This window comes from Oncorhynchus gorbuscha, linkage group LG02 (genome assembly GCF_021184085.1).
Source record: "Oncorhynchus gorbuscha isolate QuinsamMale2020 ecotype Even-year linkage group LG02, OgorEven_v1.0, whole genome shotgun sequence".
In the NCBI taxonomy this organism is placed as follows: domain Eukaryota; kingdom Metazoa; phylum Chordata; class Actinopteri; order Salmoniformes; family Salmonidae; genus Oncorhynchus; species Oncorhynchus gorbuscha.
Window position 1 is genome coordinate 59760071 of NC_060174.1, and position 12113 is coordinate 59772183.

Sequence of the window (12113 nt, forward strand, 5' to 3'; positions counted from 1 at the left end):
ACATGAAAACATATAATTGTTGGTGTGTTATTAGTTTAAGTAGACCGTTTGTCTATTGTTGTGACTTAGATGAAGATAAGATCACATTTTATGCACCTTTGGGGGGTGGAACATTCTTGATACACACGGGAAACTGTTGTGTGTGAAAAACCCAGCAATGTTGGAGTTCTTGACACAAACTGGTGCATTGTTGCACCTACTACCATACCCTGTTCAAATACACTTACAGTACCAGTCAAACGTTTGGACACATCCTCATTCAAGGGTTTCTTTATTTTTTACTATTTTCTACAATGTAAAATAATAGTGAAGACATCAGAACGATAAAATAACACATGGAATCATGTAGTCACCCAATTATATATATATTTTTAAATCCAAATGTATTTTATATTTTAGATTCTTCAAAGTAGCCACACGTTGCTTTGATGACAGCTTTGCACACTCTTGACATTCTCTCATCCAGCTTCATGAGGAATGCTTTTCCAACCGTCTCGAAGGAGTTCCCACATATGCTGAGAACTTGTTGGCTGCTTTTCCTTCACTCTGCAGTCCAACTCATCCCAAACCATCTCAATTGGGTTGAGGTCGGGTGATTATGGAGACCAGGTCATCTGATGCAGCACTCCATCACTCTCATTGGTCAAATAGCCCTTACACAGCTGGGAGGTGTGTTTTGGGTCATTGTCGTGTTGAAAAACAAATGATAGTCCCATTAAGCGCAAACCAGATAGGATGGCGTATCGTTGCAGAATGCTGTGGTGGCAATGCTGGTTAAGTGTGCCTTGAATTCTAAATGAATCACCGACAGTGTCACCAGCAATGCACCATCACACCTCTTCCATGCTTCACGGTGGGAACCACACATGCAGAGAACATCCGTCCACAAAGACACGGCGGTTGGAACCAAAAATCGCAAGTTAGGACTCATCAGACCAAAGGACAGATTTCCACCAGTCTAATGTCAATTGCTTATGTTTCTTGGCCCAAGCAAGTCTCTTCTTCTTATTGGTGTCCTTTGGTAGTGTTTTGTTTGCAGCAATTTGACCATGAAGGCCTGATCCACGCAGTTTCCTCTGAACAGTTGATGTTGAAATGTGTCCATTGCTTGAATTCTGTGAAGCATTTATTTTGGCTGCAATCTGAGGTGCAGTTAACTCTAATGCACTTAAGGCACACCTGTTAATTGAAATGCATGGTACAGAGAATGCCAAGAGTGTGTAAAGCTGTCATCAAGGTAAAGGGTGGCTACTTTGAAGAACCTCCAAATATAAAATATATTTTGATCACTTCTTTTTTGGTTACTACATGATTCCATATGTTTAATTTCATAGTTTCGATGTCTTCACTATTATTCTACAATGTAGAACATTGTAAAAAATAAGTAAATCCCTAAAATGAGTAGATGTGTCCAGAAGTGTACATTTTTTTGTCATGCCCATTCACAAACTAAATGGCACACACAATACATGTGTCAATTGTCTCAAGGCTTAAAAATCCTTCTTTAGCCTGTCTCCTCCCCTTCATCTAAAATGATTTGTGCTCTTAATGTTTTGTATACTCAGTATAGCTGCCGAAGCATCACCCAGGTGGGTGCTACACATTCGTGGTGGATGTTCCAGTCTACATACAGAGGAGGAGTAGCTGTGAAACTTTCTGTTGAAAGCTCAGGCCTGCTTGTCTGACTGAAGGCTCTTCCTCCCTGGCTGTACCCCTTTGAATATGCAGATTCAAAGAGTAGTCTGAAATTTGCTTTCTAATGATCATGAAAAGATCATGATCTTTAGAAAGCAAATGACAGGCTCCTGTTGGAGTATGTGTATTTCTCCAAAACTCAGTTGCCCTGAGTCTGCACAGGACTGCCAGGACCTAGGATCAATGGAGACACTCAAGCTTTTTAATCCTGTATCTTTCGATACATTCACAAAAATAGTCATGGCCTCTAAAATTTCCAGCTGCCTACTGGACCCTATTCCAACTAAACTACTGAAAGAGTTATTTCCTGTGCTCCCGATCCTCCGGATATGTACCAAACTCACTAAAAGTGGCAATAATAAAGCCTCTCCTGAAAAGAAAAAGCTGTTGAGCAGCAACTCAGCAACTCACCAACTCACCTCGCCTTCCTGAAGACAAATAATGTATACGAAATGCTCCAGTCTGGTTTTAGACCCCATCATATTACTAAGACTGTACTCGTGAAGGTGGTAAATGACCTTTTAATGGCATCAGGCCAAGCTAACGGACAAAGCTAATCCATGCTTTTGTCAGTTCTACTGACTACTACTGCAATAGTCTCCTCTTCAGCTATCCGGATAAAGCACTAAATTAACTTCAGGTAGTGCAAAATATGGTTGCTATAATCTTGACTAGAACCAAAAAATGCTATCATATTACTCCAGTGCTAGCCTCTCTAGCTTCCTGTTAAGGCTAGGGCTGATTTCAAGGTTTTACTGCTAACCAACAAAGCATTACATGGACTTGCTCCTACCTAGCGCTCCGATTTGGTACTGTCGTCCATACCTACAAACAGCTGGAGGAAGGGCTTTCTGCTATAGAGCTCCATTTTTTATGTAATGGTCTGCCTAGCCATATGAGAGAAGCAGACTCTGTCTCAACCTTTAAGTCTTTACTGAAGACTCAGCTCTTCAGTAAGTCATATGATTGAGTGTAGTCTGGCCCAGGAGTGCGAAGGTGAACGGCAAGGCACTGGAGGGACGTATCCCCCCCTGCTGTCTGCCTGGCCGGCTCCCCTCTCTCCACTGGGATTCTCTGCCTCTGACCCTGTCACGGGGTCTGAATCACTGGCTTACTATTAGTCTTCCATGCCATTCCTAAGAGGGGTGCGTCACGTCGTAACAGCCATTTTTTGCTATACTCGACTTGAGTGGGATGAGTCACTGATGTGATTTCCTCTCTGGTTTTGCTCCTCGGGCTTGTGCGGTGGATGAGATCTTTGTGAACATTTGAACATCTTGAAGAACCATCTGGCCTTAATGGCTGTGTACTCTTATCTCTACCCGGCACAGCCAGGAGAGGACTGGCCACTCCTCAGTGCCTGGTTCCTCTCTAGGTTTCTTCCTAGGTTCCTGCCTTTCTAGGGAGTTTTTTTCTGACCATCATGCTTCTCCATTGCTTGCTCTTTTGGGTTTTAGGCTTCATAAATGTAGGTTTATAAGCTTTATAAATGTGGAAGACCATCTCCTATGAGGGAGAGAGAGGGTCGAATACTGCAGGTCCGGGACAAAGGTAGAACGTCCGGTGAACAGGTCAGGGTTCCATAGCCGCAGACAGAACAGTTGAAACTGGAGCAGCATAACAAGGTAGCACGTCTGGTGAACAGGTCAGGGTTCCATTGCCAGAGGCAAAACAACAGGAACTGGATCGGCAGCACGACCAGGTGGACTGGAGATGGGGACAGCCAGTAGTCATCAGGCTAGGTAGTCCTGAGGCATTGTCCTAGGGCTCAGGTCCTCCGGGAGGGGAGAGAGAGAGATGGGAGAATTAGAAAGAGCATACTTAAGTTCACACAGGACACCAGATGAAACTAACTGACCCCTAGCCCCCCCACAGAGTCTATTGCAGCATAGATACCAGGCAACACACCTGTAGACTAAGATAGATGAACACAGCAACACCTAAAAGAATAGTGATTCAACACCTACCATGACGCTTTTCTACTCGGTTTATTATATATCCTGATTGCCTAGTCACTTCTACCCCCACCTACATGCACATACTGTATTACCTTTGTGGAAAAGTCCCATAAAGTTGGTGGAATCACCCTTTAATTCATGTCCACTCAGGTAGCTGGGCCAGAGTGCTTTAATTAGGTCAGGTGGAAATGTCAGACAGATCTCAACTCATTAAAGGAGGAAATCGCCACCGGCCCGACCTCGCTGCTTTCTCTCTCAAACTCCATCTAATCCAGACATTGTGTGCGTCCATAAATCAACGGTAAATGCACCTAATCTGTTATCTTCAATTGAACTATCTGTTGCGCTCAGGAGAGCAGGCTATCAGTTATTGTTTATAGTTACTACCACGGAGCGCACGCTCCAAGCTGCCCTCCAAACCTATCGTGTTATATCAATAGACAATGATAACGGCCCTACGGATCATCACGGGACAAATATGATTAAAATGTAACAAAATCATATGTACACATGAAGAGAAACCAGGAAATGTGAAACGCAATTATTATTTGCTAAATTGATAATCCTGAGAAAACTGATTGAGATCATAGATCAAATAATTGATAACTGGTCGATTTATTTGCATTGTCATTATTATGATGAACGGTTATGATGCTAAATGACTCAATCATGCTTCATATTGAATTCATATTGAACTGAATTGCTGAATTACTTCATGAGATTTATTCAGATTTTACTTTTGTGATTATGAATTTGATTTGTAATGCATGTTATTCTGTTTCTTTTGTAATGCAGCACACAAAACTCTCCAGTAAATATACCACTTTATGGTAAAAAGAATTCCTCCTCCATTCCTCTGTCACCTGACCCGTGACCACCTGTTCACCTTCACTACTGTCAGACATCCTTCTTGTCCGGCTACACACACCGATTCCAATAATCTTCAGCCTCAATTACCGCAACTACCTCGTACTCTTGCACATTGATTGACTCTGTATTGGTACTCCTTGTATATAGCCTCATTATTGTTATTTTATTGTTTATTTTTTCTTCAGCAAAATATTTGTTTTACTTTTTAACTCTGCATTGTTGGGAATGGGCTCGTAATTAAGCATTTCAGGGTCAAGTCTACCCCTATTGTACTCAGTGCATGTGACCAATCAAGTTTGTGTGTGTTCCACCACTAGATGGCAGTACAGAATAGGATAACAGACCAGTACATGGTTGTCTTTGTAGGATATTCAAAGATCTATGGTCTTTCATTTGTCAGAGATCTGATGAATGCCATTCTAAAACATATATTTTTGCTAAAATATACAGATAGTATTATTCTATGTCAATTCTACTACAAAGTTACTGGTACAACCAAAAGAGGTGCAACATTAAGCTGTCTCATACTCCGATACTCACTCTCCAATAACAGAATCTGTCATCATAATCTGCAGTACAACCTACAGTTAAAGTCTAATAATATGTAACTAACATAAAAATATTTGGTTCTCATGTGGTGTTAAGTCTATTAACAGTTAAATGTATGTTGTCAATTACGTAATCCTCCCATAAGATGAGGCCGACAGAGATGGTCGCCTCACTTCAGGTCCTTAGAAAGCTATGCAGTTATTTTTTATTTTTTATGTACTATTTCATACATTGTTAGCCCAGAAAATCCCAAGTGTTATTACATACAGCCGCGAAGCACTATTGGATATGAAAGTGATGTCAATGTACCATCATTATGACCAGGAATACGTCTTTCCCGAAGTGGATCCTTTGTTCGGGACCTCCACCCTGGACATGGGATCTTATCCCAGAGGCCGACCCAAAACAGCAGGAGTGGCAGACGGAGCGGCCTACTGGTCAGACTCAGAGGGCGAGCACACCATCCACTGCTTCCTAGTATATTACTCGCCAATGTCCAATCTCTAGGTAACAAGGTGGACGAAATTAAGGCACGAGTTGCCTTCCCAGAAAGACATCAGAGATTGTAACATTCCCCGTTTCATGGAAACATGTGTCATGTTTTGTCATATATTGTCTTGTCATTATGCTTTCCCTTCTGTTCGTTTCCCCCTGCTGGTCTTATTAGGTTCGTTCCCTTTTTCTATCCCTCTCTCTCCCCCCTCCCTCTCTCTCCTCTCTCTATCGTTCCGTTCCTGCTCCCAGCTGTTCCTCATTCTCCTAACTCACTCATTTAGTCTTTTTACACCTGTTCCCTATTTTGTCTTCTGATTAGAGTCCCTATTTCTCCCCTTGTTTTCCACTTCTGTCCTTGTCGGATCCTTGTCTATTGTTCACCGTGCTGTGTTTGTGTATCGCCCTGTCGTGTCGTGTTTCCCTCAGATGCTGCGTGGTGAGCAGGTGTCTGAGTCTGCTAAGTTCAAGTGCCTTCCCGAGGCAACCTGCAGTTCAAGATCAAGTCTCCAGTCGGTTCTCATCATTACGAGTGGAAATTGTTTTATTTGATTGTATTTTTACTTTACTGGATTAAAGACTCTGTTTTCGCCAAGTTGCTTTTGGGTCCTCATTCACCTGCATAACAGAAGGATCCGACCAAGAATGGACCCAGCGACTATGGATTCTCTCTACTCTACTCTCGAGTTCCAGGGAGCGATGCTCGGCAGACACGAGCAGGAATTGTCTGCTGCTCGACATGCCGTTGAGACCCTGGCCGCTCAGGTCTCCGACCTCTCAGGACAGTATCAGAGTCTTCGTCTTGTGCCACCAGCTACTTCCGGGTCTTCCGAGCCTCCGGAACCTAGGGTTAATAACCCACCATGTTATTCTGGGCAGCCCACTGAGTGCCGCTCCTTTCTCACCCAGTGTGATATAGTGTTCTCTCTCCAACCCAACACATACTCAAGAGAGAGCTCGGATTGCCTATGTCATATCACTCCTTACTGGTCGGGCTCGGCAGTGGGGCACAGCTATCTGGGAGGCAAGCGCTGAGTGTACTAACAATTATCTGAACTTTAAAGAGGAGATGATAAGGGTTTTGATCGCTCAGTTTTTGGGAAAGAAGCTTCCTGGTCCCTGTCTTCCCTATGTCAAGGTAATCGTTCCATAACGGATTACTCTATAGAGTTTCGCACTCTTGCTGCCTCCAGTAACTGGAACGAGCAGGCGTTGCTCGCTCGTTTTCTGGAGGGACTCCACGCTAAGGTTAAGGATGAGATTCTCTCTCGGGAGGTTCCATCCAGCGTGGATTCTTTGATTGAACTCGCTATTCGCATTGAACGACGGGTAGATCTTCGTCACCGAGCTCATAGAAGAGAGCTCGCGTTAACTGTCTCCCCTCTCTCCGACACTACCGTCTTTCCCCACTGACTCAGGTGTTGAGCCCATGCAGCTGGGGGGTATTCGCATCTCGACTAAGGAGAGGGAACGGAGAATCACCAACCGCCTCTGTCTCTATTGCGGTTCCGCTGGTCATTTTGTCATTTCATGTCCAGTTAAAGGCCAGAGCTCATCAGTAAGCGGAGGGCGACTGATAAGCGCTACTAGACGGTCCTCTCCGTCAAGTACATGTACTACTTTACCGGTCCATCTACGCTGGACCGGATCGGCAGCTTCCTGCAGTGCATTAATAGACTCTGGGGCAGAGGGCTGTTTTATGGACGAAGCCTGGGCGCGGGAACATGACATTCCTCTCAGACAGTTAGGGAGCCCACGGTCATGTTTGCCTTGGATGGTAGTCCTCTCCCCAGTATATTATGTGAAACACTACCTTTAACCCTCACTGTATCTGGTAACCATAGTGAGACCATTTCTTTTTAGATTTTTTGTTCACCTTTTACACCTGTTGTTTTGGGTCATCCCTGGCTAGTGTGTCATAATCCTTCTTTTGATTGGTCTAGTAATTCTATCCTTTCCTGGAACGTTTCTTGTCATGTGAAGTGTTTAATGTCTGCTATTTCTCCTGTTTGTTCTGTCCCCTCTTCTCAGGAGGAACCTGGTGATTTGACAGGAGTGCCGGAGGAGTATCATGGTCTGCGCACGGTCTTCAGTCGGTCCAGAACCAACTCCCTTCCTCCTCACCGGTCGTATGATTGTTGTCCTGTTCTCTTCAAGAAGCGTTTTGCATCCGCTCCTATCCTTGTTGCACCTGACGTCACTAAACCGTTTATTGTTGAGGTTGACGCGTCGGGGGTGGGCGTGGGAGCCATTCTGTCCCAGCGCTCCGATACTGACGATGGGGTCCACCCTTGTGCGTATTTTCTCATCGCCTGTCACCGTCGGAACGTAACTATGATGTGGCTAACCGCGAACTGCTCGCCATCCGTTTAGCCCTAGGCAAATGGCGACAGTGGTTGGAGGGGGCGACCGTTCCTTTTGTCGTTTGGACTGACCAAAAGAATTTTGAGTACATCCGTTATGCCAAACGACTGAATGCGCGTCATGCTCGTTGGGCGTTGTTTTTCGCTCGTTTCGAGTTCGTTATTTCTTATTGCCCGGGTACTAAGAACACCAAGCCTCATGCTTTATCCCGTCTCTTTAGTTCTTCTGTGGCTTCTACCGATCCCGAGGGGATCCTTCCTGTTGGGCGTGTTGTCGGGTTGACTGTCTGGGGAATTGAGAGACAGGTTAAGCAAGCACTCACGCACACTGCGTCGCCGCGCGCTTGCCCTAGTAACCTTCTTTTCGTTCCTGTTTCTACTCGTCTGGCTGTTCTTCAGTGGGCTCACTCTGCCAAGTTAGCTGGCCATCCCGGCGTTCGGGGTACGCTTGCTTCTATTCGCCAGCGGTTTTGGTGGCCTACTCAGGAGCGTGACACGCGCCGTTTCGTGGCTGCGTGTTCAGACTGCGCGCAGAAGAAGTCTGGTAATTTTTTTTCTGCTTCTGCTCCTGGTCTTGCTGGGTCTCAGTCTGTTCCCTGCCATCGCATCTCTCCTGTTCTTGTTCCTGCCCTTGCCGTGTCTCAGTCTGTCCCTAGTTGTTACTCTCCTGGCCTGTTTGGTTCTGTTTGCTCTTAAGCTTTCAGTTCTCTACCCGTGTCTCATTTTTTTTTTTTTTTTTTTTTTTTTTTTTTTTAGTAGTACCCTAGTTTCCCTTTTTATCGTTTTCCGTTACGGTCCTGAGGAGAGGAGTTGGGTTCTTTCTCGGGACGTGCTGGACCGTTTGTGATCTATGATTTCCTCCGTTGCCGCCAGTGTTCCTCCTCGAGAGCGCCAGGAGGCGCTCGGTGAGTGGGGGTACTGTCATGTTTTGTCATATATTGTCTTGTCATTATGCTTTCCCTTCTGTTCGTTTCCCCTGCTGGTCTTATTAGGTTCGTTCCCTTTTTCTATCCCTCTCTCTCCCCCTCCCTCTCTCTCCTCTCTCTATCGTTCCGTTCCTGCTCCCAGCTGTTCCTCATTCTCCTAACTCACTCATTTAGTCTTTTTACACCTGTTCCCTATTTTGTCTTCTGATTAGAGTCCCTATTTCTCCCCTTGTTTTCCACTTCTGTCCTTGTCGGATCCTTGTCTATTGTTCACCGTGCTGTGTTTGTGTATCGCCCTGTCGTGTCGTGTTTCCCTCAGATGCTGCGTGGTGAGCAGGTGTCTGAGTCTGCTAAGTTCAAGTGCCTTCCCGAGGCAACCTGCAGTTCAAGATCAAGTCTCCAGTCGGTTCTCGTCATTACGAGTGGAAATTGTTTTATTTGATTGTATTTTTACTTTACTGGATTAAAGACTCTGTTTTCGCCAAGTTGCTTTTGGGTCCTCATTCACCTGCATAACAACATGGTTCAGAGTCGATACAGCGGTTTCTTCACGCATTGCGCCGACAGAAACAAACATCTCTCTGGTAAGAAGAAGGGTGGGGGTGTATGCTTTATGATTAAGGACTCATGGTGTAATCACAACATCATACAGGAACTCAAGTGCTTTTATTCACCTGACCTAGAATTCCTTACAATCAAATGCCGACTGCATTATCTTCCAAGAGAATTCTCTTCGATTATAGTCACAGCCGTGTATATATCCCCACATGCAGATACCTAATCTGCCCTGAAAGAACTTCACTGGACTCTGTGTAAACTGAAACCATAACATCCTGAGGCTGCATTTGTTGTAGCTGGGGATTTTAACAAAGCTAACCTAAGATCAATTCTCCCTAAATTCTATCAGCATATCGAATGTGCGACAAGAGCTGGCAGAATTCTGGATGATTGCTTCTTGAACTTCCGCGATGCATACAAAGCCCTCCCGCGCCCTGCCTTCAGCAAATCTGACCATGAATCCATTTTGTTGCTCCCAGCCTATAGACAGAAACTAAAACAAACACATGCCCGTGCTCAGGTCAATACAACCCTGGTCTGAACTTTCATTTTCCACATGTCCAATTCTCCCTTGGGCGTCCATTCATGTCAATGTAAAAAAAAACATTGATTTTAGAAAAAACGTGTCCATGAGTGGCAATCTCTGAAGTCCTTACATTTCCTTTATCAATCTATCTTAATCCTAACAATAATCCTAAATCATCACAGATGTCATATATTCCTGTCAAATGTAATACTATTTTTTTTAAACTCCTAATAATCAAACAAAGCCAAAACAAATGCTACCCATATCAAATAATTCCTACACTAATAATCTCTTTCCTTCAGGGATCCACAGTACCTTATCTGACAACAACATGAAGTAACCTTAAAATCAGCTTCAGCAATAATTTAATATACAGTATGTTGCATAGTGTGGAATACCTTATCTACAGTAATTTATCACCCCTAAGAACTGAAACTTATTTTCTATGTAATTCCCTGCCCTATTGCTTAATATATCTCCTATCCAAACCTCAATGTATCTCATCTTCCCCTATTTATTCTCAATGATAAATAGGATTTTTTTCTGTTGTAATACCAAATAAATAATAGCCAATTCAAAACCTTCACAGCTAATATTGTAAAACAGATTCCTGAACCACTTTCTCATCAGTGGTTCAAACAATAATTCTAACCCCAAACTAAAACTCCATTATAATTAATTTACCTTAAAACTAGTAACCCAAATGACCACACATTCATTATACAAATGGCTCTCCCCTGAGGCTGATCAGACCCCAAGACATAGCCATGATAAGGTCAAAGGTCATACCACCCTTTTATAGTCATGTTCCATATCACATTAGACATATTAAAGAACCCTTTATCCTTAAAATGAAAAAAATCACTTGTGTAATTAAAACTCATAAAATAAAAACTCATAAAGTTCCATATGTGAGCGTGCCTCTTTAAAAAACCTTTTCACTAAAACAAATAGTCATAACAAATGTTTTATGTGTATATATTTGCAAACCTTAATGAATAAACAAAACTTCCAGGCCTTTTTCAATTTGGTCGTTTATGGCCTCAATCTCACCCACTCTCCCTAAGATTATAATCCCAGGAAACATCCAAAAGAGAGACAATAAAACTCCCATTCTCCCAGAAGAACACAAAACGCCTAACTAGCATTCAGTATGCTACATCGATTCAGAAACTCAAAAGTGAACTAGAAACTAAACCTTATGATAATTCCCCTTTACCTCAAATCATTAATCATACATTTTAAACAACGTCAATGTATATAGAGGAAGGACTACAGCAGAAGCAGCTATCTAGCCTGGTCCCTGATCTGTTAATACCGCCCCCCTGGGCATGAGTGAGTTGCGTGTGACAACTTCCAGCCTGTCAGGTTCTTCTCTGGGCAATGAGGTCGGAGCATGATGCAAGGCATTATGGGTCGTGGAACATACTGCAAAGGAGGTTAAAAAAATGCTCATTGGACCTTCATGATTTTTTTGGGACACTTTTTATGTCTTTATTTGGGTTTCAATTGAGCACAGTTATTACATTGTGTGTGGGACAGAGAATGTGTAAAATGTTTGCATGCGTGTTTTGAAAGGACACATTGAGACAAAGGGGGGACATGTAACAGGACTTTACTTTTTGTTTAAACAAAAGATGGCGTTCAGAATAACCCGTTTGAAACCATATCCCCACCACCCCCAGACTTAAAATAATGAAAGAGAAGTGTTTTTTTTATCTCACTCTTCGTGTGAAGTTGTGAAAGAGGCTTTGTGTGGCCAGGGGGTGGTTTAGAGTCCATGCTGTCAATTAGGAGATTATGAAGGACCACCTACATATTATATGGACTAGTGCTGTGTATTACAGTAATTTCTAGTGTTATGGCACAAATAATCTCTCCTGCTGGTGATGGTGATTCAGACTGTGTGTGTGTGTGTGTGTGTGTGTGTGTGTGTGTGTGTGTGTGTGTGTGTGTGTGTGTGTGTGTGTGTGTGTGTGTGTGTGTGTGTGTGTGTGTGTGTGTGTGTGCGTGCGTGCGTGTGCGTGTGTGTGTGTGTGTGTGTGTGTGTGTGTGTGTGTGTGTGTGCCCTTATCTGATGAATCTGAAAACAGTAGCTTGCTTGTTGACAGTGTAATGTAAACTGTAACTGTAACCCTTTAGACAGCGATAACCATCTTGTGTCTAGACGGCACAT